General features: G+C 46.7%; 1 protein-coding gene across 7 annotated transcripts in view; it reads left to right on the forward strand.

The window, feature by feature from the left end:
- The first annotated feature begins 6550 nt into the window (after positions 1-6550).
- Positions 6551-25722, forward strand: part of PCBP3 (poly(rC) binding protein 3) — a 211532-nt gene continuing 192360 nt past the window's right edge. For all 7 annotated transcript variants that reach the window (XM_082625633.1, XM_082625640.1, XM_082625639.1 and 4 more), the window contains exon 1: positions 6551-6715. The gene's annotated coding sequence lies outside the window, so the exon portion shown is untranslated. The remainder of the gene's footprint in view (positions 6716-25722) is intronic.

Consider the following 25722-nt stretch of genomic DNA (forward strand, 5'->3'; position numbering starts at 1 on the left):
CCCATCACCTCCCCCTCCACCCCATTCTCCTTTGCGGTCCCTCAGCCAGAACCTGGCTAACTGGAATTGTTTGCCCAGAGGAGCTGAGCCCTCGGTTGCCTTGTCTTTGACGAGCTGAGGCTGCCGCCATCGCCCATGTATAGTTACCACACAGCCCAGACACCGAACCGGCCCCACTGGAGCAGCAAACCGAGCGCTTTGTGGCATTCAGGGCTGATGACCCAACCTGTACAATAAGCACATTCTCTGATTGCTTGTCCACTGGCATAAGAAGCCCAAAGTGGCCAAAAGGCAGTGGTGCTTCCCGTCTAGTGGAGACCCTGGCAGAAGCACTCCCCACCACTGACCAGGGAATCAGGACTCCGAACCCAGCAGCGACAAGCAGCTCTAAATGTGCCAGCGGTCCACCAAGGGCCACAGTGAGAGGGGCCAGACTTGCTTCCGTTCTTTGGTTCCTGGAGCTCGTAGTCAAGGTACTAGGGTCTCATCACCATTTACTGACCGTTGTTACAGCACAAAACCTGCATGCTAAGGATGGTGACTGAACCCTGCAGGGTGCTGGTCCAGAGCCAGCGCCTCAGCTGAGCCATTAACAAGCCTTTCCATCATTTGCACTAGGTTGGCTGCTTCTGAGTGATGGGCACGTGGTAACACCAGAGAATTCCAGGGTCATGTGCCAGTGTTCACACGGGTCCTCCAGGGGGCCACCCTCCACCCCTGGCATGGCTGGGACTCGGGAATGTGAAAGCGGAGACCCCTCCGCCTCCACCCTCAAGACCTGAGCTGGGGCCTGCAGCCCAGTGACCATGAGTTGAGATCCTCCTCGGCAGGGAGCAAGAGTGGTGGGGGACAGAGCCTCCTGTCCATCAGCCAGATCACCAAGCGTGGCACAGGGGAGGGAGGGAGACCGTCCTAAGGCTTGTCTGGATGTCGGTTTTGGGTACCTGCCTTTGCACCCTGCCTGCTCAGGGAATCCCTCTGCTGCTCTGGTTCTGTTCGCATGGTCTAGCATGGACCCTGGCTGTTCATCTCGGGGCGGCCGGCAGGGCACCCTCCAGACCTTGCGATGATTTCTTGGTTGCCTTGCCTTTGTTCGTGGGTATGCAGACCCTCAACCCCTCACCTCCCTGCCCCCTTGGCTGGTAATTGGAAGGGGGATTCACAGACCCCTCTGGGAGCCAGATCAGTTTGTGATCCCTGCATAGCAAGGGTTTTGTCCCCCTTAATTTAATTTTTAATGGTAATTTCTCAACATTTACATTCTTGAACTTTCACCTTAAAATTCTCATCAGCGGTCTTTGACGGCAGGAGTAAGGTCCAACAGGGTAGAGGGCAGCGCAGCTGAGAAAAGAGGACATGGCTGGAACCCTCAGAAAATCGGGACCCAAATAAAGGCAGGCTTGGGGGGCTGGGTGAGCCTGTCCCCTCCCCCTCCTTCTGTGACAGAACAGTCAACAGTTCTATGTGTTCAAATTTGTCTCCACTGATGTTAATTAGAGATGATTATTTATGTCAACAGGAAAGTTTCACGTGACCCCCAGCAAAAAAGCAGCCGATGAAGAGTCGTTTTAGAGCCTTAGGTGTACATAGTGCGGAGACGGAGCTGTGTCTGCAGGGCCCACCCCACTGGCCACCAGCCCCGAGCTTTCCCTCCAGGCTCTTCCCTGAGCCCCGCACGGGAGGGAGCGAGAGCACCAGTGACCGAACAAAGACAGAGTCTCCCCTTCAGAGCCTGAGGTGCCCTCAGAGAGAAGGGGTGGGACTTCGGCTGCCACTTTCCCGCAGCTGAAAGTCTTCCGAAAATAAAGTCCGGATGACGTCACTGCTGCTCGGGGAGGTGTGTGCAGATGCGCGTTTCTTCTCAGAGGAAAAACGGGGCAAGACTCTTTTGTTTACGCAAAATATCAGAAACCTCGCAAAGGAGAAAAATAAAAGTGCGCTGCTCCGCTTGCAGTGGGCGGGGGGGAGGCAGCGGAGGGCCTGGGGCTGGGGGCCTACAGCAGCTCCCTCCCTCCTGCCCTCTCTGTCTCCCTCTGTCTCTCTCTGCCTGTCTCCGTCTCTCTCTGTCTCTCTCTGCCTGTCTCCATCTCTCTCTGTCTCTTGTCTCTGTCTCTCTCTGCCTGTCTCTGTCTCTGACTGTCTCTCTCTACCGGAAGTGGCTTGTTGGCCCCAGAGCCTGTGCTCCCGAGCTGGGAGGTGCAGTGAAGAGCAGCCGTGACTCACTGGCTCTGGTGTGCAGGTCTGAGAGCACAGAGGCAGCCAGCCCAGCGCCCTGGGGGTGATGAGAGCGCTGGGTAAGCCCCCAACCTGTCACAACAGACCGTGGAGCACAAATGTGCTTATTTCAGGCTAATACCCAAGCCGATGGGCTGGCGTTTCCTCTCAGGTGCAAGCAAGACCCCTGCTCACCTCCGCGGTGTGTGCCCTTCAGGGTTCAGAGCCCCTGCTTCCACGCGTGCTCTGAACCCAGCTTCCCAGCAGTGGGGTACCTTTCCATGTCCACGACACGGACAGCTGTGGCTGCCGGCCCGGCCCCTTGTATCCACAGGGTCCTCTGCTGGGTGTTGTTCGGATCTGAGGGGACTGGGTCCCACGGGCATGCAGTCGCCGGGCAGCCGGTGGCTCAGGCACAGGGAAGCTGTAGGGTGTGGTCAGCTGGCCAGGCCTGAAGAGGGCGCAGTGGAGTCCTGGCGGCTGCTGCACAGGCTCGCGAGCCCTTCTCTCTCTCCTTGTGTGTCTCCCTCGGATGCTCCCTCTACGCTCCCCTCTCCCTCCCGTGCACACTTCCAGCCATCACGTCACCCGAGCTGGGGTTCCACAGCTCTGCCTGTGGGCAGGTGCAACCCTCCCCCTCCAGTTATGGGCCAGGGATGTGGCCGGTGACTGGTCAGGAGCTACTCCTTCAGCAAGCAGACGGCGGGTGGGGGCGGGCCGCGGGGCCCCCGGATCGCCCCACCTCATAAAGTCACAGTGAGATGCTACAGCAGTGGGGTGACGTAGGGCAGGAGCATACCTTTGGTTCTACGTCACGAGGGAAGCACTTGTGTGCAGCCCGGGTGCACTCTCCTGACCAGCGCAGCTCGTGCAGGGACTGGTTTACTGGCTTTATGATGTTCACTCATCGCTTGGCTGTCAGAGTCACCTGTGACCCAGCCCTGCCTCCCCCAGGCGGCTTTCTTTGCTGGGACAGTGGCAGCCCTGCAGGGCAGAAGGGCCCGGGGCTGTGGTCCTGGGAAGAGGGCCTTTTACCTCTGTGTTTGTGAAGGGGATTTTAGCAGCAACTTCTCGGTCCAGCTCAGCAAACTGTGTCCTTGTGCTCAGGCTGAGCATTGGGGGTGGTTGTGATGACCATGTGAGTTCTCACTGAGGAAGCCCAGTGACGCCCCAGACCCACAGAAGACTCAGTTCGAACGCTCCAGACCTCTCCCCCTGGCAGGGGTGCTGGGGGTTGTGTGTGAGGCCACCCGGGAGGGGGGCGTCTACACATCTGTGGGGACATTGGCGCAAATCACCCTGGGACTGCTTTCTGTGCTTAGCTATGTTCCCGCCCTTTTAGCCGTCTGATCTGGGCCCCCGCCCCCGCCCAGGCTCCAGCCTTGATAACGTGTCCACCCGCCCCCCCCCCCCCACTGTCTAGTGGCAGGGGTGTGTGTGACAATCAGGAAGCCCGAGTGCTGTGAGACTTCCCAGGGCTAAGTCTGACATCATTCCCAGCAGATGATAATTACGCGGCCCATTCCCTCCCTGCTCCCTGTGCCCCCAACAAGACACCAGGGAGTTATTTATAAACACGGGCCCCTGGGTGTGCTTCTCTCGGAAAGGACAGAGGCAGTGACAGTGATCTAGAGGGCAGCCAACGCACATCCACACATCCGCGGTGCTGGTGGAGGGGAAGTCCCCAGAACACACTGCAGAATTTGAGGCTGGGTGGTCCACTTAGTGGGGATGAGGCCAGGCCTGCTCCAGGCCCTGGCCTAGCTGCTGTGGCCTGGGGGTGGAGGCTGCTCCCCTCAGCAGCCTGGCTTTCAGAGGTCTGCTAATCTGTGATAATATGCTGGCGACGTGGACTGTCTTGTGTGTCAAGGGCGGGAGCACGAGATGAGCAGCTCTTTCCCTCCCAGGGTCGGCAGGAACTGGAAATAATTGAAAGTTGTTAGGGTCCAACATGCTGTCCCCAAAACACTATCATTACTTTCCTAATGACTAACTGTGTCTCAGAAGGCGATGAGGCAGCTGAGAGGCCGAGGCTCCTGGAGAGGATGGGAAAGTGGGAGGCTGGCAGCCTGTAATCTGGGGGGGCTGAGGGTGCTCTGCCTGCAACCCCACCCTGCGCTGGCCTCTGAAGCAAGGTCCCAGGGTCCCTCTGGCCTCTCTGCCTGCAAAGTCAAGGTGAGGCTGCCAGCCAGGGCCACCAGTCGGGACACTGAACATCCCTCCAGGCCGGGCCTCTGGGGCTCCCTCCCCTGGGTCCGAGTCCTGCCCCCATCCCTTTTGTTCACTTCCTGGCATCACGTCTCGTGGGGCCAACCCGACAGGGCCTCCCCCTCTTTCTCCTGCCGCACCCCCTCCCTACCCCAGAGAGGCCCCTCCAGAACACACGGTTAACCATGCCTCCCTGATGGGACGGAACGTGACAGGTGCCCCTGCATGGCCGAGACGGGCTCCTAGACCCCTGCCTCAGAGACCCCCTTCTCAGGAAGGCCGCACGCCCCGGGTGTGGCCAGCACGCCCGCTTCTCCCGGGGCTGCCGCCCTTCCATGGACCCACCCACAGCTCTTCCACCCCCCCACCTGGGTCCTTTCTTTCTTAAAGCTTGTCTTTGAATTACACGAGTGACATGTGAAGACGAACGAGCACACAGCTCTTCTTGACCCGCCCCCATGCCCTCACTGACTGCTGCCCTGCATCTGGGGTGGACAGTATGAACTTTCTGAGTGTAGCCCAGCTTTGCCTGCTTCTGGGTGCCAGTGGGGCCCCTTGCATACTGTGGTGAGGCTCCAGGTGCTATGGTCACTTCCACAAAAAGAAGGGGTCATAATGGTGACCTTTGAGTGGGTGGGCTTCCAGCGGCCCTCCTACCACCAGGTCATCAGCTTGCAAATGAGTTCACAAAGGAGAGGCCTGGGAAATGCCTCCTGCCCCAGTCCAGGGCAAACGGGTGCCAATGGGCCCGTGAGCAGGACTGCCTGCAGAGGACAAAGCTGTGTCCCCAGGCCAGTCCCCAAGTCCTGCCCTGGTGGCCTGAGCTGCTGGGTGCTGGGGTCAGAAGTCCCACTGTCCTGGAGGTGTCTGGACACCCGGTTGACCCCTCCTCTTCTCCAAGGCCTAAGGAGGCCGAGCAAGGCTGAGGGCCGTTCCACCGCAGATCCGGGGGGGGGTCCAGCTTTGGACAGGGGTTCCAGGGGAGGGCAGCATCCCAGAACCCCTGCCCGCCTCCACGGCCCGGCCCCCTGCCGCGGTGCCTGTGACCTGGCTCAAGCCCTTAGAAGCTGCGCTGCAAGAAATAATCCTATGCTAAGGACAGCCGCAACGCAAGGATGGGACATTGGGGTCCAGTGCCTCGAAAATGACCGTAATAGAAACAAAACAAAGCATAACGCAGTCCAGGAGGTATAGAAAAAGGGTAACGGAACAAAAACACCCGAGACATTCTCTGTCCCCTCCGGTCACCTGCGGACAGGTGTGCTGACCGGGCACCTGCAAACATCTATGTGCAAGCCCACCGCGTCCTGGGTCTGCCCGGCGGGTAGGAGGGCATGTGCGGCCAGACTCAGGGATTACTCAGCGCGGGAGGGAGAAGGGACACCTGCTGAAGGACCGGGACAGGTGGGGGTCCAGCTCGCGGCAGGTGGGGGGACGGCGGGGCGCAATCCCAGGCCGGAGGACTGCCCGCTTTCACCCTCACCACGGGACCTGGCACCCTGGGAGAAGCGGGGGCGGGGTCGCACCCCGGGCGGGTGCAGGTCAGCTGGCATCTCAGACCCTCCAGGCCGCGCCCCCGCCCCTGAGGGTACCCGCCCTTCCCCCACCAGTGCCCTCCTCCCCCTGTCCACACCTCTTCAATCCTGGGCCACGCCCCTGGCCACGCCCCCGATTACTGGCCCGCCTCCTGCCCTGCCCCCAGTGGTGGCCTCATCCTGCCTTACCACCCCTCCGTCCTGTTCTGGAACCCGACCCACCCCACCCCACCTGTGGACCCGCCCCTCTCCCCGCCCTCTTCCCCGCCCCGGCTGGGGACCGCCAGCTCCTGGCCCCGCCCCTTGCCGCTCACTTCCCCGCCCCGCATTGGGCTCCTCCCGGATCTGGCCCCGCCCCCTCGGTGACCCGCCCATGGCCCCGCCCCGCCCCCTCCACGCTAATTGGTTTCTTTCTGCAGAGCTTCCTGAGCTCCGATTGGCCGAGCCCGTCGCCGTTCCGCCGTTCGATTGGCCCGCTGCGCCCGCTTTCGCGAGGACCAGCTCCACGGAGGGGCGGGGTCAGCCGCGGCGCGCGGCGCGGGATTGGTCGGAGGCGCAGAGGGGGCGGGCCCGCGCCGCGCGCAGTGCCTCGCCTGGAGCGCGAGGAGCTGCTACCGCCGCCTCAGTCGCCTCAGTCGCCTTAGGCTCGGTCGCCTCAGGCTCCACCGCCGCCGGGATCGCCTGTCCCCACCCCCCAGCCCCGCCCCGGCCGCCCTCCCGCGGGCCGGCCCGCGGGCACGCCCTCTGCCGCGGGACAGGTGAGTGGTCGCGGGCAGGGCCGGGGATCGAGTGTGGGGGAATCGGGGTCCCAGCCGGGGGACCGGCCGGGGTCCGGGGTCGGGGGTCGGGATCGGGGCCGGGGTCGAGCCGGGGTCGGGACCAGGGATCGGGGCCGAGAATCGAGGGTCGAGAGTCGGGGTCGGGGTCCGGGCCGGGGATCGGGAGTCAAGCTGGGGCCCGGGCCGGGGTCGTTGTGGAGCCGGGGATCGGCGGCCCGTGGCCGGGTTCGGGGTCAGTGCCGGGCGTGGGGCGCAGGTCTCGCCCGACTGAGCCCCGCCGCGAGCCCCGAAGACCCCCGCCCGGCCCGGACAAACTTGGACGGCAGCCGGGTCGTCTGCCGGGCGGGGCGGGGCGGGGCGGGAGGCGGGGTCCGGGAGGTCCCCGCGGGACTCTGGGGCGCCCCCTCCTCAAGTTAACGCCCGGGCCGCGCTACGAGCTCACGAAATGTTCCGAGGACGGAAACTGGACGCGGGGAGGATTTCAGAGGGAAGTGATGAAGTGACTTCGGGCGAATGAGGACCCCGCCTGGGCTGCCCTGTCTCCCCTCCCCCCCCCAAATCCAGAAGTTGTAAACAAGAACCGCGCTTCCAGAAACAGGGGAGTTAACGCTTGCCTGTCAGTAAACGTCCGCCACGGTTCTGCTCTGGACTTTATGGAGCTTACGTTTCAAAACGGTTTAAGTTTCGTCGCGTCAGGTTGAGGAGAGATTTGGGGGAAAGCACGTCGTCGGCTTTCGGCTCGGGGCGGGCGGGACGCAGGGGAGGGGCGCGCAGAGGGCGGGGGCGGCGTCCGGGACCACGGCGCCCGCGGCAGCAGGAAGGGGTTCCGTGCGGACGCGCTTTGTGTCCCCTCTTCTCACACTCCCGGCATCTGCCTCCTTGACTAGTGTCTGCGTCTCTCTGCCACCCCGTGTCAAAGCCAGGAGCAGGTTAGATGGGGCGGGTGCGTGCTCCTCCCGTCAGTTGCTGCATTTTCTTCTTTTATTTGGGGGCGAGTCAGAAGGTGTTTCTTACTGTTCCCAGAAGTGTTCCGCTCTGGAAGTATTGTTTGCTGAGAGTGTTTATTTTTTTCTTTTTGCCCGGTGGCGTTTCTACTTTTTTTCTCCTTACTACTCTCAAGTATATAACTTGCACAGCAAATTTGCAAGTTAACAAAAAGCCCGGTCTTAAACCTCGTGCCTAGGGTTGATTATCTTCCTCCCGCCTTCCTCTGAGGCAACGCGGACTTCTGGGTCTCTTTGGCCCTGCGTGTCAGCTAACAGCACTCCGGGGTGATGAGGATTTATGATGCGTAATTCACGAAAAAGAGTGTTAGGGTAGCGGGGCCTTGATGAGAGACCCTTCCGGACTAGACAGGGTAGGAAACAGACCCTCCAGTTCACGCTATTCCTCTGGCACAGGCGCGCCCACGTCCTTCCGAACTTTAACTTGCTGTCAGCGGGTGAACTGTGTTGCCCCTTTTCTGTTCTTTGAACTTGGCTTTAGAATTGGGAACCAAAGGAAGTGTGCAGAGGTGCTTTCCTCTTGAAGAAAACGGATTTCCAGCCCCCTGGTGCACGAGAACAACTCATCGTCTTCAAACGTCTTAGAGATGTGCATTTTGGCCCAGAGACTGTTTGCAGAACAGTGACACTCTGGAGGGATTGTTGACAAGGTCCAAAGTGATCTCACTGATCCTCCCATCAGAGGAGCTGGAGTAGTTGTGGGTAGTGTGTTCAGGCTTGGAGACCCACCAGAAATCACGGGGTCTTCAAATACAAGTGCCGTCTGACTGACTGACTGACCTTGGTCGCTTTTGAGCGCTGACATTTTTCTCTTGTATGTAGGTGCTGTTACTTACACAGTGAAATTTCATTACAAGTGTGTTAGGATTTATATAACTTCATGCATTTTCTTGGTTAATAGGCAATATTATAAGGTTTTGGAACGAGGTTTAATGGTAACAGGAGTTTTTTGGGTTTGTTTTTCACTGAACAGATTGGATTATCCTGTGTAGGATTCAGGGCTCGGGGACTGGTAATGCCACAGGTGGCGCTGATTAGTGGCGATACTGAACTTCAGAACATCTCTCTTCCAGACATCTTCATGAGTTCAGAGTTTGAGAAAACACACAGTTTTATGATGACATGTTTAAAGGTATTTATGAGAAAATTTCACCACATGGGCTCGTTTTGTTAGATGTTTAGAAAGAAGCTATTTTTTTCCTCTGATGTTCAGGGGAGGCTGAGAGCATGCCGCGTTTATATTTGCAGAAATTCCGTGAGGTCCTTGAAACAATCTAGCTATTCAGGGCTGGACACTGTTTCTGTTTCAACAGTTTCAGTTTCTGGACCTGTAGCCATGTGTCAATGGCAGAGTCATTCCTATTTTCACAGAAATCCCAGGGCTTTATTGTCAAAGTGATCACTGAAGCAGATCTTGGTAGATGAAAGTTGTACAACCCTCTGGCGAAGAAGGCTGTCCTTTGGGCCATAACAAACAAAAATACCTGCTCATGTATTGGAGACACTCCCACATTGAACGTTAGGATGAATACTGTAGATTTTTGGGTGGCTCTGGTGTCTCTTAGCTCTCAGCTCTTGCTGCAAGGACTCAACAAGTATCCTGGGTCCACTGTCCATGGTGCTGAATATGTGTCGTTTATTTCTGTTTTCCCGTCTCAAATTTCCTTTCCAGCATGAGAGTAGTTTTTGAAGTTTTAAAATGAATTTCAGAATTCACACTTTTACAGAAGAGTTGAACAAGGGAATTCTATTGAACCTGAATGGAAGCATGCCTTTTAAAGACTCAAGGCATGTTAATGTCTCTCTTTTTTTTCCTAAAGTGCATAATTGTGCTGAGTCAACATTTACTTTTCTTTGCTTAGTCTCCTTCACCCCAGGTGAGAATTTTCTTGCTGGAGTATGGACATCAAGTAACAAACCATTGAAATTAAACGAGACCCTGTTTGCTTAACTAACACCCTCTTTAAAAACGTGCTCTTTATTATAGTATGTACATATATTTGTATGTAGAGGCAATTTGTTTTCCCCTAAACAGAGTTGATTGTAACATCCCTCAGCGTCACTGGCATGGTGCTTCCCAGCCTTCCTGGAGAGGGACTGGAGCCCTCTGAGAATGTGGTAAGGCTGTTGGGCAATTGCCAGGCCCTCGTGCTGTGTTGGAGCAGCATCTACTCTCTTGCCTATAACTTTGAGTACATCTTTGTAAATCATTTTAGATAAATCCTTTATTTCTCTTGAGGTGGTCTGTTACTTTAGAATTGCCCCACAGGTTAGCAATAAAAAATAATGGGTGTCCCTTGTGGTACAGAGATTCTTCCATGTGATAATACATCGTGCATCAAACGAAGCAGTGGATTGTTGAGGTGTTTTTGTTATGAACATCTGAAATAGTTCTTTGGCCCTGTTAGCTGTACACTTAACCCAGGTTATTCTTTGACATCTGTTTTGTTGAGGGAAACCCAGGGCAGCTTCTTTCTGCCTCCTCCAAGTTTCAGAAATACTCTCTGAGTGCTACTGTTTCCCAGGCCCTGTGCTATGATCTGGGAACCCACAGGGGAATGAGACAGCATTCATATCATCGAAGGGCTCACCACGTTGGACTGAGGAAAGGACATGAAAACAGATGGTTACAGGGGGCCACACTCAGTGCAGCAATTGGGATACACAGAAAGCTGGGTTGGTGTGTTGAGGGGAAGTGACTCATTTAGGCTGGGAATCAAAGAAGGCTTCAGAGAGGAGGTGGCCTTTGTGCTGAGCCCTGGAGTTTGGGTTGTAATTGTTTGGGCATGGATGGGCACGCACTGATTAGAAAAAGGCCAAAAGGTTGGTGGTGTTGGAGGACAGGGTGTATGGTGGTGCTGAGGCTGGAGGTGTGGGGGACATTGTGAAAGGGTTGGGACTCTGCTAGAGGTGTGGGGTGGGGGGTAGCGTTGAGGAGAGGTGTGGTAGGCACAATAATCGCTTCCCAAAGCTGTCTACATCCGAATCTCCAGAACCTGTGGACATTTTACATGTCAAAGAGGATTTAAGGTAGCAGTTGGAATGAAGATTGCTAATTAGTTGATTTTAAAACAAAGAGATGATCCTGGATTGCCCAGGTGGGCCCATAGTTATCACAAGGGTCATTAAATGTGGAAGAGGGATGCAGAAGAGCCAGTGTCAGAGTTCTGTGACATGAGGAGGACTCTCCTCAGTGCTGGCTTAGAAGATGGAAGGGGTCACGAGCCAAGGAATACAGGCAGCCTCCAGAAGCTGGAAAAGGCAAGGAAGTGGGTTCTCCAGCCAGGCACCCAGAAAGGAACACAGCTATGCTGACACCTTGATTCCGGGCCAACGAGACCTGTGTCTGACTTCTGACTTCCAGAACTGTAAGATAATTACTTTGTGTTGTGTTAAACCATTAAATTCAATGGAAAGTTTTTTAGAGCAGCTGCAGGAAACTGATGTAGGTTGGAACTCTGCTCTAGAAAGTTTTAGCTGGTGAAATTGAAGGAGGAAGTAACATGTTCAGATTGGCTGTAGAAGATAAACTGATGCAGGTGCTGTTGATGAGGAAGTTGCCCTAAGTAAGCACGGTTCTGATCCCCAGCTTCATCTCCTGACAAGACGGGCTTCTACATTGCCTTACCTGGCCTGCGTCCCAGTTGAAGTTTTCCTCTAAGCAGCCTGTCAGCCTCCACCCCTGCTAATTGCCATGTCCCACTGGTCCACTTTTCTTCTGTGCTGTGTACTCAGGGGAGAATGGATCAGGTGTACATCTACACATGGGATTGTGGGGTCATAGGGCAGGCCCAGTTCCAACCTCAGAGCTGTTGTTAAAGTATTTTCCAAAGGTTTGTTTCTTCACATCCTTGCTAATCCTTTATACTTTCAGTTGTTTAATTGTTGTCTGTTGAGTAGATATAAAATATCTCACTGTTTTAATTTCTATTTCCTTGATTACTAGTGAGTTTGAGGATATTTTTTTACCCATTTATTGGCCACTTGGCTTTTCAAGTCTATAATTTGTATTCTTATATGGTTTGTCTGTTTGTTGCCTGGGTTGTTCCTTTTATAGCTTTTTAGATGTTCTTTATATATTCTGGATTCTATTTGTGTCCTGTTTTTTATCCTTTTAAAATTGCTATTTTGATGAACAGATGTTTAATTTTAATGTAGTCAGATTTATCAATCTTTTTCTTATTGTCTGTGGTTATTAAGTCTTATTTAAGAAATCCTTTGTTACCCCATAGTCATAAGATATTCTCCTCTTAAAAATGTAAAAGAACTATTTTCTCTTCACATTCTACTTTGCACTTACTTTTGTGTGAGACATGAGGTAGAGCTATGATTTTAGATTGTCTCCAAATGCAGAACCAATTCTACCAGTACTATTTATTGAGGACCATCCCTTCCCCAGTGATTTGCAGTGCTGCCTTTGAAACCTACCAGACCTCACAAATGTGTGGATCTGTTTCCAATTTCTCCAAGTAAATAATGATAATTTCATTTCCTCCTTCCTAGTCCTTAAATCTTTTATTTTATTTTTTACTTTGTCTTATTCCCTTTGTTTGGACCACTGGACAAACTTGCATAGAAATTGTGGTAAGGCTATCCTAATATTGTTTTTCACTTTAAAGGCAATGTTTTCAAAGCCTTAAATATGAAGTTTGCTATATATTGGTAGATTCCTTTTACTAGATTAAGGATGGTCTTATCTACTAATCGCTTGATAAAAGATTTTTTAAAGTCATTAATAGATTTTTAATTTTATCAAATGATTTTTTTACCTATTTAGATAATTTTGCATCTTTTCTTCTTTGAACTCTGAGGTGAAATACTTTAATCTTCTACTTTTGAACCATCATTGATTTCTTGGGATAAACTCTACTTTGTCATGATATACTACATTTAAAAATTATTATTGGATCCAATATGGTAATATTTCACTTTTGATTTTGGCATATATTTTCATAAGAAGTATTGACTAATAATCTTTTCTTGTATTGCTCTTAATCAGATTTGGTATCACTATGATGCTTCATCATCTCTGTAATAATTTCTGAAAGGGAGGGATGTTTGTTCCTTGGAAGTTTGGCAGTATTGCTTCTTCACTGTTCTAGATCTGGACCCTTTTAGAACATGGAGACTCTTGCAGTTAATCACTTTAGAAGCTGGTCCATTCTGCTCACATTTCTTTGGCTAGAGGGAGTCGTTCTGGACATGCCTAGTTTCAAATGGGGCAGGGAGGTAGAGTCTTCCATGTTCTGGAAGTTTAGGACCACTGGATACTGGTAAATATTAGTAATATTTACCACACTATAGAGGCGAATTGATGTCAGTGCTGCTGAATTAGCCAAAATTAGAACTGTCTTCCTCTCTAGGTCTTGTTCGTAGTTTTTGCAACTATGTTGTCTATCAAGGGACCAGTTAGAATATGAAGCTAGACATCATATTTGTTTGTGTTTCTTTTGAACAAACCGTCCTGCTGCTTACTTTCTCCAGAACCCACCTTGGGAATTCCTGCCTCTCCACCTCTCCTTACTGCAGAGGAAAAGTCTCCCTTTCTCATTCCTTCCCACAGATCTAAATCTCAGCCATCCTTCAAGGCTGGCACAGGACATGCTGAAGTTCTCTACATGAACCCTGACTTGTGCTGAATGCTCCCTTCACTGTTTACAGTACTGTCCTGCCTCAGAGCTGCAGAGGGCAGGGTTCAGTTGCGTTTATGAGTGGTTGATCAGAGGAGTCTTCACATCCAAGTGTAAGCTTCCCTCCTTTGTCTGAGCTCTGCGCTGGGAAGCTAGGTAAAGTGGACAGACTGTATGAATGAAGTTGACCCCACCGTGATCCCCTCCTCCTAGTATTCATGCCCTTGTATAATACCCCCATCCCCATTGAGGTGGGACCTGTGATGTGCTTCTAACTAGTAGAATAAGGCAAAAGTGATGGGATGTCAATTCCATTATTCCATCTTGCTAGAAACTAATTTAGAGATTCTCTTTGCTGGCTTGAGTAAGTGCCTCTAGGAGCTGAGGGCGACCTCCAGAGACAGCCAGTAGGAAGCAGGGGCCCTTAGTCCTATAGCAAGGAAATGACTGCCAACAACCCGAGTGAGCTTGGAAGCAGATTCTTCCCCAGTTAAACCTGTAGATGAGAATATAGTCCAGCCAACATCATGACTGCAGCCTTATGAGACCCTAAGCAGAGGACCCAGTTAAGCCTGTTCAGACTCCTGACCTACAGAAACTGTGAGATAATAAATGTGTTTTAAGTTGCTAAGTGTGTGATGGTTTGTTATGCAGCTGTAGAAGGGTAGTGTACCAAATCTGTACTCACCTCCCAGTTACCCTCACTAGAAGTGGGTTTAGGCTGATGAAGGGTGTTTGAATCTACTTGAGATACAGGCAGAAAGTATAAAGTACAAAATAAACATCATCTATAATCTTACCACTCAAGGATTGCCAATTTTTTCCTACTTTTATATATGTATGATATGTATTTCCTAAAGTTGGAATTCATTCCATGATATGTTTTATAAACAACTTTCTTTGTAGATAGTGAGCATTTTTTGTGTCATCATATTCTTCTAAAATATGATTTTGAATGGCTGCATAATATTCCAGTGGGAATCCCAATTTATTGAACCTCTTTCCTATAGCTGGACATTTATGCTTCTTTAAAATATTTACCATAATAAATAATGCTTTAATAAGTATCCTATACAAAACTCATGGTGTGTATCACCAATTATTTCTGAAAGATAAATTTCTAAAGGCAGAATTATCATGTCAAAACTTGTAGGTGTTTTTAAGCTTTTTGATATATAACCATCCAGCTTCCAGTGTTTCTTTTAAAAGGATACAACTCAAGCGTCTGTTTCTGTAACTCACCAGGTTGGGATAGGACAGAACTATTGATTTTTGAGCATTTAGATTCCTGTTTTCTTAACCCTGTTTGCAAAGTGCTTTTAAATTATTCATTAAAGTGCAGTATTCTATTTATAGACACATTTGTGTATGAGATCGCTCCCTTAATGTCTGGGCAAAAAGCCTATGAATTGCTATTATCACGTCCCTATCTTTGTAAATCCTTTGTAAATCCTTTTTTACTCCTATCCACCCTTTCTTTGTTTTCAACCACATAGAGGGACTGAAACATATAAGGTCTTATAGCTCTGATGGTTACTCAGATGAAATGGCTGTTCTGAATGAGCCCTTGTTCTTCTCACCATTCTTTTAAATAGTTGACTTCAAAAAGATGAGAGATCAGAAGAATATTATGAATTCAAAAATATTTTTTTCCTGATTCATAAAATAATTAGTGCTTATTTAGAAATTTTATAAAATAAAGATTAACATCAAAAGCAGAATAAAAATCTTTAATTCCACCACCCACAGATGACCACTATATAAACATAACTTGTTCATACTAGCCTATTCTTTTTTTTTTTTTTTTTTTTTTTCTGCGGTACGCGGGCCTCTCACTGTTGTGGCCTCTCCCGTTGTGGGGCACAGGCTCCGGACGCGCAGGCTCAGCGGCCATGGCTCACGGGCCCAGCCGCTCCGCGGCATGTGGGATCTTCCCGGACCGGGGCACGAACCCGTGTCCCCTGCATTGGCAGGCGGTCTCTCAACCACTGCACCACCAGGGAAGCCCATACTAGCCTGTTCTTACAGTGTATTGATTAGATTCTGATGACTAATATTTTAGGGGGAATTTTTGAGTCAATGTCTATGGGTAAAATTGGCCCATAATTTTCCTGTAGCTGTTCACTGTCTAATTTGAGATGAATGCCTAGCTTATTAATTTGAAGCTTTTATCTTTTACTAATAATGTGCATTTAAGGTGGTACATTTCCTTATAAATAACACTTCAGCTGTATCATACAGAGTTTGACTTGAGGTATTTTCATTACTATTTAATATATGCTATGCACTAAATTGTTCCTCCCTCAAATTCCTATGTTGAAGCCCTAACCCCCAAAGTCATGGTATTTGGAGATGGGGCCTTTGGGAGATAATTAGGTTTAGGTGAGGTCATGAGTGTGAGGTTCTTATGACGGGATTAGTGCCTTATATGAAGAGACCAGAGAGCTTGCTCTCTTACTGTCTTTCCTTGCCATGTGAGGACACAGCAAGAAGGCAGCCATCTGCAAGGCCAGGAAGTGGGCCCTCACCAGAACCTGACCGTGTCAGCACCCTGCTCTCAGACTTCCCAGCTTCCAGAACTAAATGAGAAATAAATATCTATTGTTTAAGCCACCCAATCTATGGTATTTTGTTATAGCAGCCTGAGGTAAGACAGTAATTGCCATTATGATATTTTTCTTTGATTTGTAGGTCATTTAGAAGAATATTTTAAAATTTCCAGACATATGCATATTTTCTTATTTTATTCTTTTCCATCACAACTGCATTGCCCAAAGATCTTGCTCTTTATTTTAAATCTTTTGAAATTTGCTGATGTGCCTTATAGCAGAATATGGTGTATAAGTTTTCTCACATGTTCCTGTGTGCTTGTAAAGAATTAGGTTCAATGTTCTATATATTCTATTCAGCTAACTTGATAAGCATGTTACTCACTTCTTCTGTTTTCTTACTATTTTTTTGTCTGGTTGTTATATCCATTACTAAGATAATTACACACTTTCATAGTGATTATGGATTTGTCTTATTTCTTCTTCAGTTCTGTCAATTTTTATTTATATACTTTGAGACCATGTTATCAGGGGAATGCAAATTTAAAATTGTTATGTCTTCCTGCTGAATTCAGACTTTAATTATTATGTGTGGTTCTCTTTATCTCTAGTAATGTATCTTTAGTAAAGTATCTTTGCCTTTATGGTGTAATTGTCTGATGCTAATATAGCCACACCAGATTTCTTTAGGCTCATATTTGCATGATATCTTTTTTTTTAAATCATTTTACTTTCAGCCTTACTATATTTTTATACCTTAGATATGTCTCTTGTAAAGATTACACAGTTAGATTTTTTTCCATCCAATATGATAATTTTTGCCCTCTAATGGGAACATTCAACTCATTTACATTGAATGTAATTACTGATCTATTTGAGTTTAAATCTACAAACCTATTGTATGACACTCTTGTCCTACATTTTCTGTGTTTATTTTTCTCTCTTCTCTAGTATTATTTGAAACTAGTATTATGATTTTAAAAAATCGTTCTACTTTTCCACTATTTCTAGTACATTGGAGGTTATATTCTATTTTTCTTTCTTTTTGTGGTAACCGTGTAAATTAGATAATGTGTTATTAACTTATCCAGATAATGCCATTATACCTTCTTCCTGGACCATGCAGAGATCATTTTCTTAGAATACTTGAACTCCATTCACTCCTCCAGATTTATGTGTGATTGTAATTGTATATTTTAATTCTGTATGCTCTTTTTTTTTCTTTCTTTTTTTTATTTTGTGATACGCGGGCCTCTCACTGTTGTGGCCTCTCCCATTGCAGAGCACAGGCTCCGGACGTGCAGGCTCAGCAGCCATGGCTCATGGGCCCAGCTGCTCCGTGGCATGTGGGATCTTCCCGGACTGGGGCACAAACCCGTGTCCCCTGCATCGGCAGGTGGACTCTCAACCACTGCGCCACCAGGGAAGCCCTGTATGCTCTTTTTAAACTCAACTAAGTAATATTAATCATGTTAGTACTGGGACTTCCCCAGTGGTCCAGTGGTTAAGACTCTGTGTTTCCACTGCAGAGGGTGCAGTTTCGATCCCTGGTCGGGAAACTAAGATCCCACATGCCGCGCAGCATGGCCTCAAAACAAACAAACAAACAAAAAAACACAAACAAAAAAACAAACAGAAAACAGTGTTAGTATTTAACATACTGGCAGTGTTCATTTAGATTTATTCACATCTTTATCCATTCTTTGCTTTTCATTGCTCTCTGACATTTCTGAACTTCATTTTAGGGTCATTTCCCTTCTACCTGAAGAGGCTTCTTTAGAAATTCCATTTTTGCTCATCAGCTGGTAGTACATAGACACTCTTGATTTTTTTCTAAAAGTATCTTGATTTCACTTTTTTTCATTTTTAAAATTCCTTTAATTTACTTAAAATTTTTCAGGATATAGTTTACATGCCATAAAATTCACCCTTTTAAAGTTTAGATTCAGTGGTTTTGGTATATTTACAAGGTTGTGCAACCATCATCACTACCTAATTCCAGAGCATTTTTATCACTTAAAAAGAAACATCATACCTCTTAACAGTCACTCCCCATTCCTCCCTTCCCCCAGCCCCTGGCAGCCATTAATTTACTTTCTGTCTGTAAGGTTTTGCCTAATATGTACTTTTCATATGAGTGGAGTCGTAAATAAGTTGCCTCTGGTTCCTGGCTTCTTTCACTTAGTATAATAATGTCAAGGTCCATCCATGGTCCACTGTAGCATGTATCAGTACATTCCTTTTTATGGCTGAATAATATTACACTGTATGGATATATCACATTTTGCTTATCATCAGTAGGTATACATTTGAATTTTTTTCTGTTTTTTTGTCTGTTGTAAATAATGTGCTCTCAACAGTCATGTACAAGTTTTTGTATGAATACATGTTTTCAGTTCTTTTGAGTATATGCTTAGGAGTGAAATTGCTGGGTCAAATAATAACTCTACGTTTAACTTTTTGAATAACTGCCAAACTGTTTTCCAAAGATGCTGTACCATTTTACATTCCCACCAGCAATGCATAAGCGTTCCAGTTTCTTTGCATCTTCACCAACACTTATTTTCAGTTTTTTGATTATTGCCATCCTAGTGGGTGTGAAGTAGTATCTCCTTGTGGTATTGATTAGTATTTCCCTAAAGACTGATGCTTTTGAGCACCTTTTCGTGTGCTTATTGGCCATTTGTATATCTTCTTTGGAGAAATGTCTATTCAGATCCTTTGGCCATTTTTAAATTGGATTGTCTTTTTATTGTTAGGCTGTAAGAGTTTTTTATATATTGTTTACCAATCCCTTATCAGATATATGATTTGCAGATATTTCCTCTCCAGCTGTGAGTTGCCTTTTCACTTTCATGATAGTGTCCTTTGATGCACAAAAGGTTTTAATTTTCATGAAGTCCAGTTTATCTATTTTTTCTTTTGTTGCTTGTGCTTTAGGTGTTATATTTAAGACAACGTTGCCTAATCCCAGGTCACAAAGATTCATGCCTGTGTTTTCTTGTGAAGTTTTAGCTCTTAAATTTAGGTCTTTGATACATTTTGAGTAAATTTTTATATATGGTATGAGGGAGGAGTTTCTGTATGTGGCTCTCCAGTTGTCCTAGCACCATTTGTTGAAAAGACTTGTCCCTCAGTGAATGGTCTTTTAACACCTTTTTTGAAAATCAGTTGACCATAAAATATGGGTTTATTTCTGGACTCTCAGTTTGATTCCGTCCATCTATATATCTATCGTTATGCCAAAACCACACAGTCATGAGTACTGGAGCTTTGTGGTAAGTTTTGAAATTGGGAAGTGTGAGTCCTCCAACTTTGTTGTTCTTATTTAAGATTGTTTTGGCTATTCCTGGTCCCTTGCATTTCCATATGATTTTTAGGATTAGCTTGTCAATTTCTGCATAAAAGGCAGCTGAAATTTTGGTAAGGATTGCATTGAATGTGTAGATCAATTTGGGAATATTGCCATCTTGACAGTATTAAGTCTTCCAATCCATGAACGTGGGATTTATTAGCTGTAATAGCTTTTTGTGGATTCTGAAGGTTTTCTATGGATATATAGAGAATTTTACTTCTTCCTTTCTAATCTGGTTGCCCTGTATTTTTATTCCTCGTGTAATTGCCCTGGTTATAACTTCTAGTATAATGTTGAATTGTTCTGGCAAAGGTGGACACCCTTGTCTTCTTCCTGATCTTAGGGGGAAAGCTTTCAGCCTTTCACCATTAATTATGTTGTTAGCTGTGGATATTTGTAGATGCCCTTTATTAGGTTGAGGAAGTTTCCTTCTATTTTTATTTTGTTGAATTTTTTTTTAATCACAAAAGAGTATTGTTCTTGTCAGATGCTTTTTCTAAATCTACTGAGATGAACGTGTGGTTTCTGTCCCTCATTAAGGTGGTGCATTACATTGATTGATGTTCATGTGTTGAACCAACCTTGCCTTCCTTAGATAAATCACAGCTGGTCGCGGTGGATAATCCTTTTTATATACAGTATTGCTCGACTTAGTTTGTTATTGTTTTGTTGAGGATTTTTGCATATGTATTCTTGAAGCATATTGGTACTTAGTTTTCTTGTGATATCTTTGGTTTTGATATCAGGATTATATTGGTCTCATAATGAATTGGGAAGTGCCCTTTTTTATTTTTTGGAAGAGTCTGTGAAGGATTGGTGTTCATTCTTCTTTAAATGTTTGACAGAATTCACTAGTGAAGCCATTTGGTCCTGGACTTTTTCTTGGGAAAAGTGGGAAGTTTCTCAATTTCTAAGACAATGTCTTTACCTGTTTTAGATCTATTCAGATTTTTTATTTCTTGTTGAATTGGTTTTGATAGTTTTTGTCTTTCTAGGAATTTGGCCATTGCACCTAGGTTATATAATTTGTTGGCGAACAATTGTTCATAATATTTCTTAATGATCCTTTTTATTTCTGTAAGGTTCTTAATTTCATTTCTGATTTTAGTAACTTAAGTCTTCTCTGTCTTTTTCTTGGTGCATATGGATAAAGTTTTTTGCTTTTTTTAAAACTTTTCATAGAAGCAACTTCTGGTTTCACTGTTTTTTTTTTCTCTATTGTTTTCTGTTTCCTTATTGCATTTATTTTTGCTCTAATACTTGTTTTTTCCTTCCTTCTGCTTGCTTTAGATTTAGTTTGTTCTTTTCTAATTTCTTAAGGTGGAAGGTTAGGGTATTGATTTGAGATATTTATTCCTTTTTAATATAGGTATTTACACCTATAACTTTCTCTAATCACTACTTTCGCTGCCTACCATGTTTTGGTATGTTGTGATTTCATTTTCAGTCATTTCAAAGTATTTTATAATTTTCTTTGTGCTTTCTTCTTTGATTCCTTGGTTATTTAGGAATGTGTTGTTTAATTTCCACAAACTTGTGAATTTTTGTTTGTGTTATTAACTTCTGAATTTCTTTCCCTTGCCATCAGAGAGCATACTTTGTGTGATTTCAATCCTTTAAAATATTGAGATTTGTTTTTCTAGTGTAACGTCTGGTCTCTCCTGGAGAATGTTCCATGTGTACTTTAAAATAATGTGTTTTGAAAGCTTGGCCAAGATGGTGGAGTAGGAAGACCCTGAGCTCACCTCCTCTCATGGGCACACCGAAATTACAACTACTTACAGTGCAACTATTTATGAGAAAGACTGAAATCTACCAGGAAAGATCTTCTACAACTAAAGATATAGAGAAGGAACCACAATAAGATGGGTAGGAGGGATGGAGTTGTAGTATAGTCAAGACCCGTACCCCTGGATGGAGGACCCATGAAAGGGAGAATAATTACAATTTCAGAGGTTTTCCCCAAGGTATGAGAGGTCCAAGTGCCACTTGCTCTCCGTCTTGGGGGTCTTGTATCAGGAAGACAAGCCCCCAGAACGTTTGGCTTTGAAGGCCAGGGGGCTAACTTTTGGGAGGGCCAGAGGGCTGCAGGAAACAGAGACTCCACTCTTAAAGGGTGAACACAAAATCTCATATGCTATGGGACCCAGGGCAGAAGCAGTAATTTGAAAGGAGCTTGGGTCAGACCTACCAACTGATCTTGGAGAGTCTCCCAGAGAGGCAAGAAGCAACTGGAGCTCACCCTGGGGACATAGACAATGGAGGCAACCATTTTGGGGAGCTTGTTCTACCACCTGGACACTGCTGCTGGCAAGTACCATTTTGGAATCCTCTCTCTGGCTTATTAGCCTTGAGACCCAGCCCCACCCATGCCCACCAGCCTGTAGGTACCAGGGGATACCTCAGGCCAAGCAAATAGCTGGATGGGGACACAGCCTCATCCAATAGCAGGCAGACTGCCGTAAGACCCCCCTGAGCCCATAGTCTCCCTTGGATATTGCCCTGTTCACCAGAGGACCCAGGACCCAGCCCAACAGACTGGCGCATAGACACTAGACTCTGGCCCTGTAGCCAGAGAACCTGGGACCCAGATCTACCCACCAGTTGGCGGGTACCAGCTCCAGAAACCCCTGGGCACCAGCCCCGCCCATCAGCAGGAAGACAGTAGCACCAGGACCACCACAGCCCTGCAGCCTGCCATGGCAGGATCCAGCCCTCCCACAAGCAGGCTGGCATCAACCCTGGGACCCACTGAGCCCCTGCCCTGCCTACCAGCAGGCCAAAACTGGCTCTGAGACACTTTAGGCCCTTCAGGATCTGGCCCTACTTACCAGAAGGCCTACACAAACTTCGGGATACCCTGTACTCTGCAGCCAGGTGTATCAGGAACTGGCCCCACCAACCAGTGGTCCAAAACCAGCTCTGGGACCCCTGGGCCATGAAGCTAGACCCTAGGACCTAGCACTGTCTGCCAGTGGGCCAGCACTAGCCCCAGGACCTGGCTTCACCCACCACTGGGCAGGCACCAGCCCCAGGAATTCCTGGATTCTAACCCCACCCGTCAGCGGGTGGACACTAGATCTGGGGACACCTGCCCCACAGACACACACCCCAGAACCCACCAGTGAGCCAGCATTAGCCCTGGGAACCCCCTGGTTTCTGCAGCCATCTGCCTTGTGACCTGGCCCCACCAACCAGTGGCTGCCGGCCTTTGCACTAGGCAGGGCCTGGCAACCAACCACAGTGGGTGTCACCATGTCTACCAGACCACCCACAGTAGTCAGCCCACCACAACAGAAGGATCCATGTAACACACACTGGGGGCAAATCTAGATCATATAGCTCTGTTCACGAGAAGGGAGTCTTCTGCTGTGATGCATAGGACGTATCACATCTCCAAGGCTGGGAAAAGTAAAAACAGAAAATTAGGCAGAATGAGGAGACAGAGGAACATGTTCCACACAAAAGAACAAGATAAAACCCCAGAAGGAGAACTAAGTGAAGTGGAGATAAGCAGTCTACCTGATAAAGAGTTCAAATAATGATCACAAAGATGATCAAAAACTTGGGAGAAGAATGGATGAGCAGAGTGAGAAGTTAGAAGTTTTTAACAAAGAGTTAGTAAATATAAAGAACGACAAAGCAGAGGTGAAGAATACAATAACAGAAATTAAAAATACACTAGAAGGAATCAACAATAGATTAAATGATATAAAGGAATGGATGAGCAAGCTGGAAGACAGAGTATTGGAAATCACTGAAGCTGAATGGAAAAAAGAATAAAAAGAAGTGAAGAAAGTTCAAGAGACCTCTGGGACAATATCAAATGTAGTAACATTCACATTATAGGAGTCCCAGAAGGAGAAGAGAGAGAGAAAAGGTCAGAGAACATACTTAGAGACAAAATAGCTGAAAACTTCCCTGACTTGGGAAAGGAAACAGACGTCCAGGTCCAGGAAACACAGAGAGTCCCAAGCAGGAGCAACCAAAAGAAGATCACACCAAGACACATTGTAATTAAATTGGCAGAAATTAAAGGTAAGAGAATATTAAAAGAAACAAGGGAAAAGCAACAAGTTAAGTACAAGGGAACTTCCATAAGACTATCAGCTGACTTTTCAGCAGAAACTTCAGGCCAGAAGGGAGTGGCATGATATATTTAAAGTGATGAAAGGGAAAAACCTAAAACTAAGAATACTTTACCTGACAAGGCTTTCATTCATTTTGATGGAGAGATAAAAAGTTTACAGATAAGCAAAAGCTAAAACAGTTCATCACCACTGAACCAGCTTAACAAGAAATGTTAAAGGGACTTCTTTAAGCAAAAAAGAAAAGCCCACAACTAGAAACATGAATATTACAAAAGGAAAAATGTCATTGGTAAAGGCAAAAATACAATAAAGGTAGTAAATCAACCACGTACAAAGCTAGTAGGAAGGTTAAAAGACAAAAGTAGTAAAATAGTCTATGTACACAATAAGTAGTTAAGGGATACACAAAACAAAAAGATGTAAAATATGATATCAAAACCAGCAATCATAGGGCAAGAGGAGTAAAAATGCAGGGTTGTTAAAATGCATTTGAACTTAAGAGATCAGCAACTTAAAATATGTTAAGCAACTTAAAATCATATATGTATAGCTGTATATAAACCTCCTGTAACCACAAACCAAAAATCTGTAATAGATAGACACACACAAAAGAGAAAGCAATCCAAAAATAACACTGAAGATATTCACCAAGTCACAAGGGAAGAGAGCAAAAGAAGAAGAAAGGAAGAAAAAGGAGCTACAAAAACAACCTCGGGCTTCCCTGGTGGTGCAGTGGTTGAGAGTCTGCCTGCCGATGCAGGGGACACGGGTTCTTGCCCCGGTCCAGGAGGATCCCACATGCCACGGAGCGGCTGAGTCCGTGAGCCATGGCCACTGAGCCTGCGCGTCCGGAGCCTGTGCTCTGCAGTGGGAGAGGCCACAACAGTGAGAGGCCCGCGTACCGCAAAAAAAAAAAAAAAAAAAAGGCAATAAGTACATACCTATCAGTAATTACTTTAAATGTAAGTGGACTAAATGCTCTAATCAAAAAACTTAGGGTGGGGACTTCCTTGGTGGTCCAGTGGTTAAGAATCCGTCTTGCAATACAGGGGACGCTGGTTCGATCCCTGGTCAGGGAACTGAGATCCCACATGCCGTGGGGCAACTAAGCCTGCGTGCTGCAACTACTGAGCCCACGCACCACAGCTACAGAGTCCGTGTGCACAACTACAGAGCCCACATGCTCTGAAGCTCATGCACCACAACTACAGAGCCCACACACTCTGGAGCCCATGTACCACAGCTAGAGAGAAGCCTGCCTGCTACAACAAAGAACCTGCATGCCTCAATGAAGAGCCTGCGCACCGTAGTGAAAGATCCCATGAGCTGCAACTAAGACCTGATGCAGCCAAGAAAGGAAGGAAGGAAGGAAGTTTAAAAAAAAAGACTTAGTGCGTCTGAATGGATACAAAAACAAGACTCATCTATATGCTGCCTATAAGAGACTCAGTTCAGATCTAAAGACACACACAGACTGAAAATAAGGGGATGGTAAAAGCTATTCCATGGAAATGGAAATGAAAAGAAAGCTGGTATAGCAATACTTATATAAGACAAAATGGACTTTAAACCTAAGATTGTAATGAGAGACAAAGAAGGAAATTACATAATAATCAAGGGATCAATCCAAGAAGAAGGTATAACAATTGTAAATATATATGCACCCAACATAGGAGCACCTAAATACATAAAGCAAATATTAACAGACATAAAGGGAGAAAGTAACAGTTACACAATAATAGTAGGAGACTTTAACACCCCACTTACATCAATGGACAGATCATCCAGACAGAAAATCAATATAGAAACCCAGGCCTTAAATGACATTAGACCAAATGGAATTATTAGATATATGTAGAACATTGCACCTAGCAGAATACATATTCATTTCAAGTGCACATGGAACATTCTCCAGGATAGATTACATGCTAGGCCATAAAACAAGTTTTGTTAAGTTTAAGAAAATGGAAACCATATCAAGCATCTTTTCCCATCACAATGCTATGAGAGTAGAAATCAACTATAAGAAAAAAAACTGCAAAAAACACAGACACTTGGAGACTAAACAGTATGCTACTAAACCACCAATGGATCACTGAGGAAGTCAAAGAAGAAATCAGGAAATTCATGGAGACAAATGAAAGTGAAAACACGATCCAAGATCAATGGGATGCATCAAAAGTGTTCTAAGAGGGAAGTATATAACAGTACAAGCCTACCTCAGGAAACATAAGAATTCTCAGATATACAACCTAAATTTACACCTAAAGGAACTAGAAAAAGAACAAACAAAATCCAAAGTTAGTAAAAGGAAAGAAATTATTAAAAATCAGAGCAGAAATGAATTAAATAGAGGC

Source organism: Mesoplodon mirus (genome assembly GCF_964341445.2).
Source record: "Mesoplodon mirus genome assembly, chromosome: 6".
NCBI lineage: Eukaryota > Metazoa > Chordata > Mammalia > Artiodactyla > Ziphiidae > Mesoplodon > Mesoplodon mirus.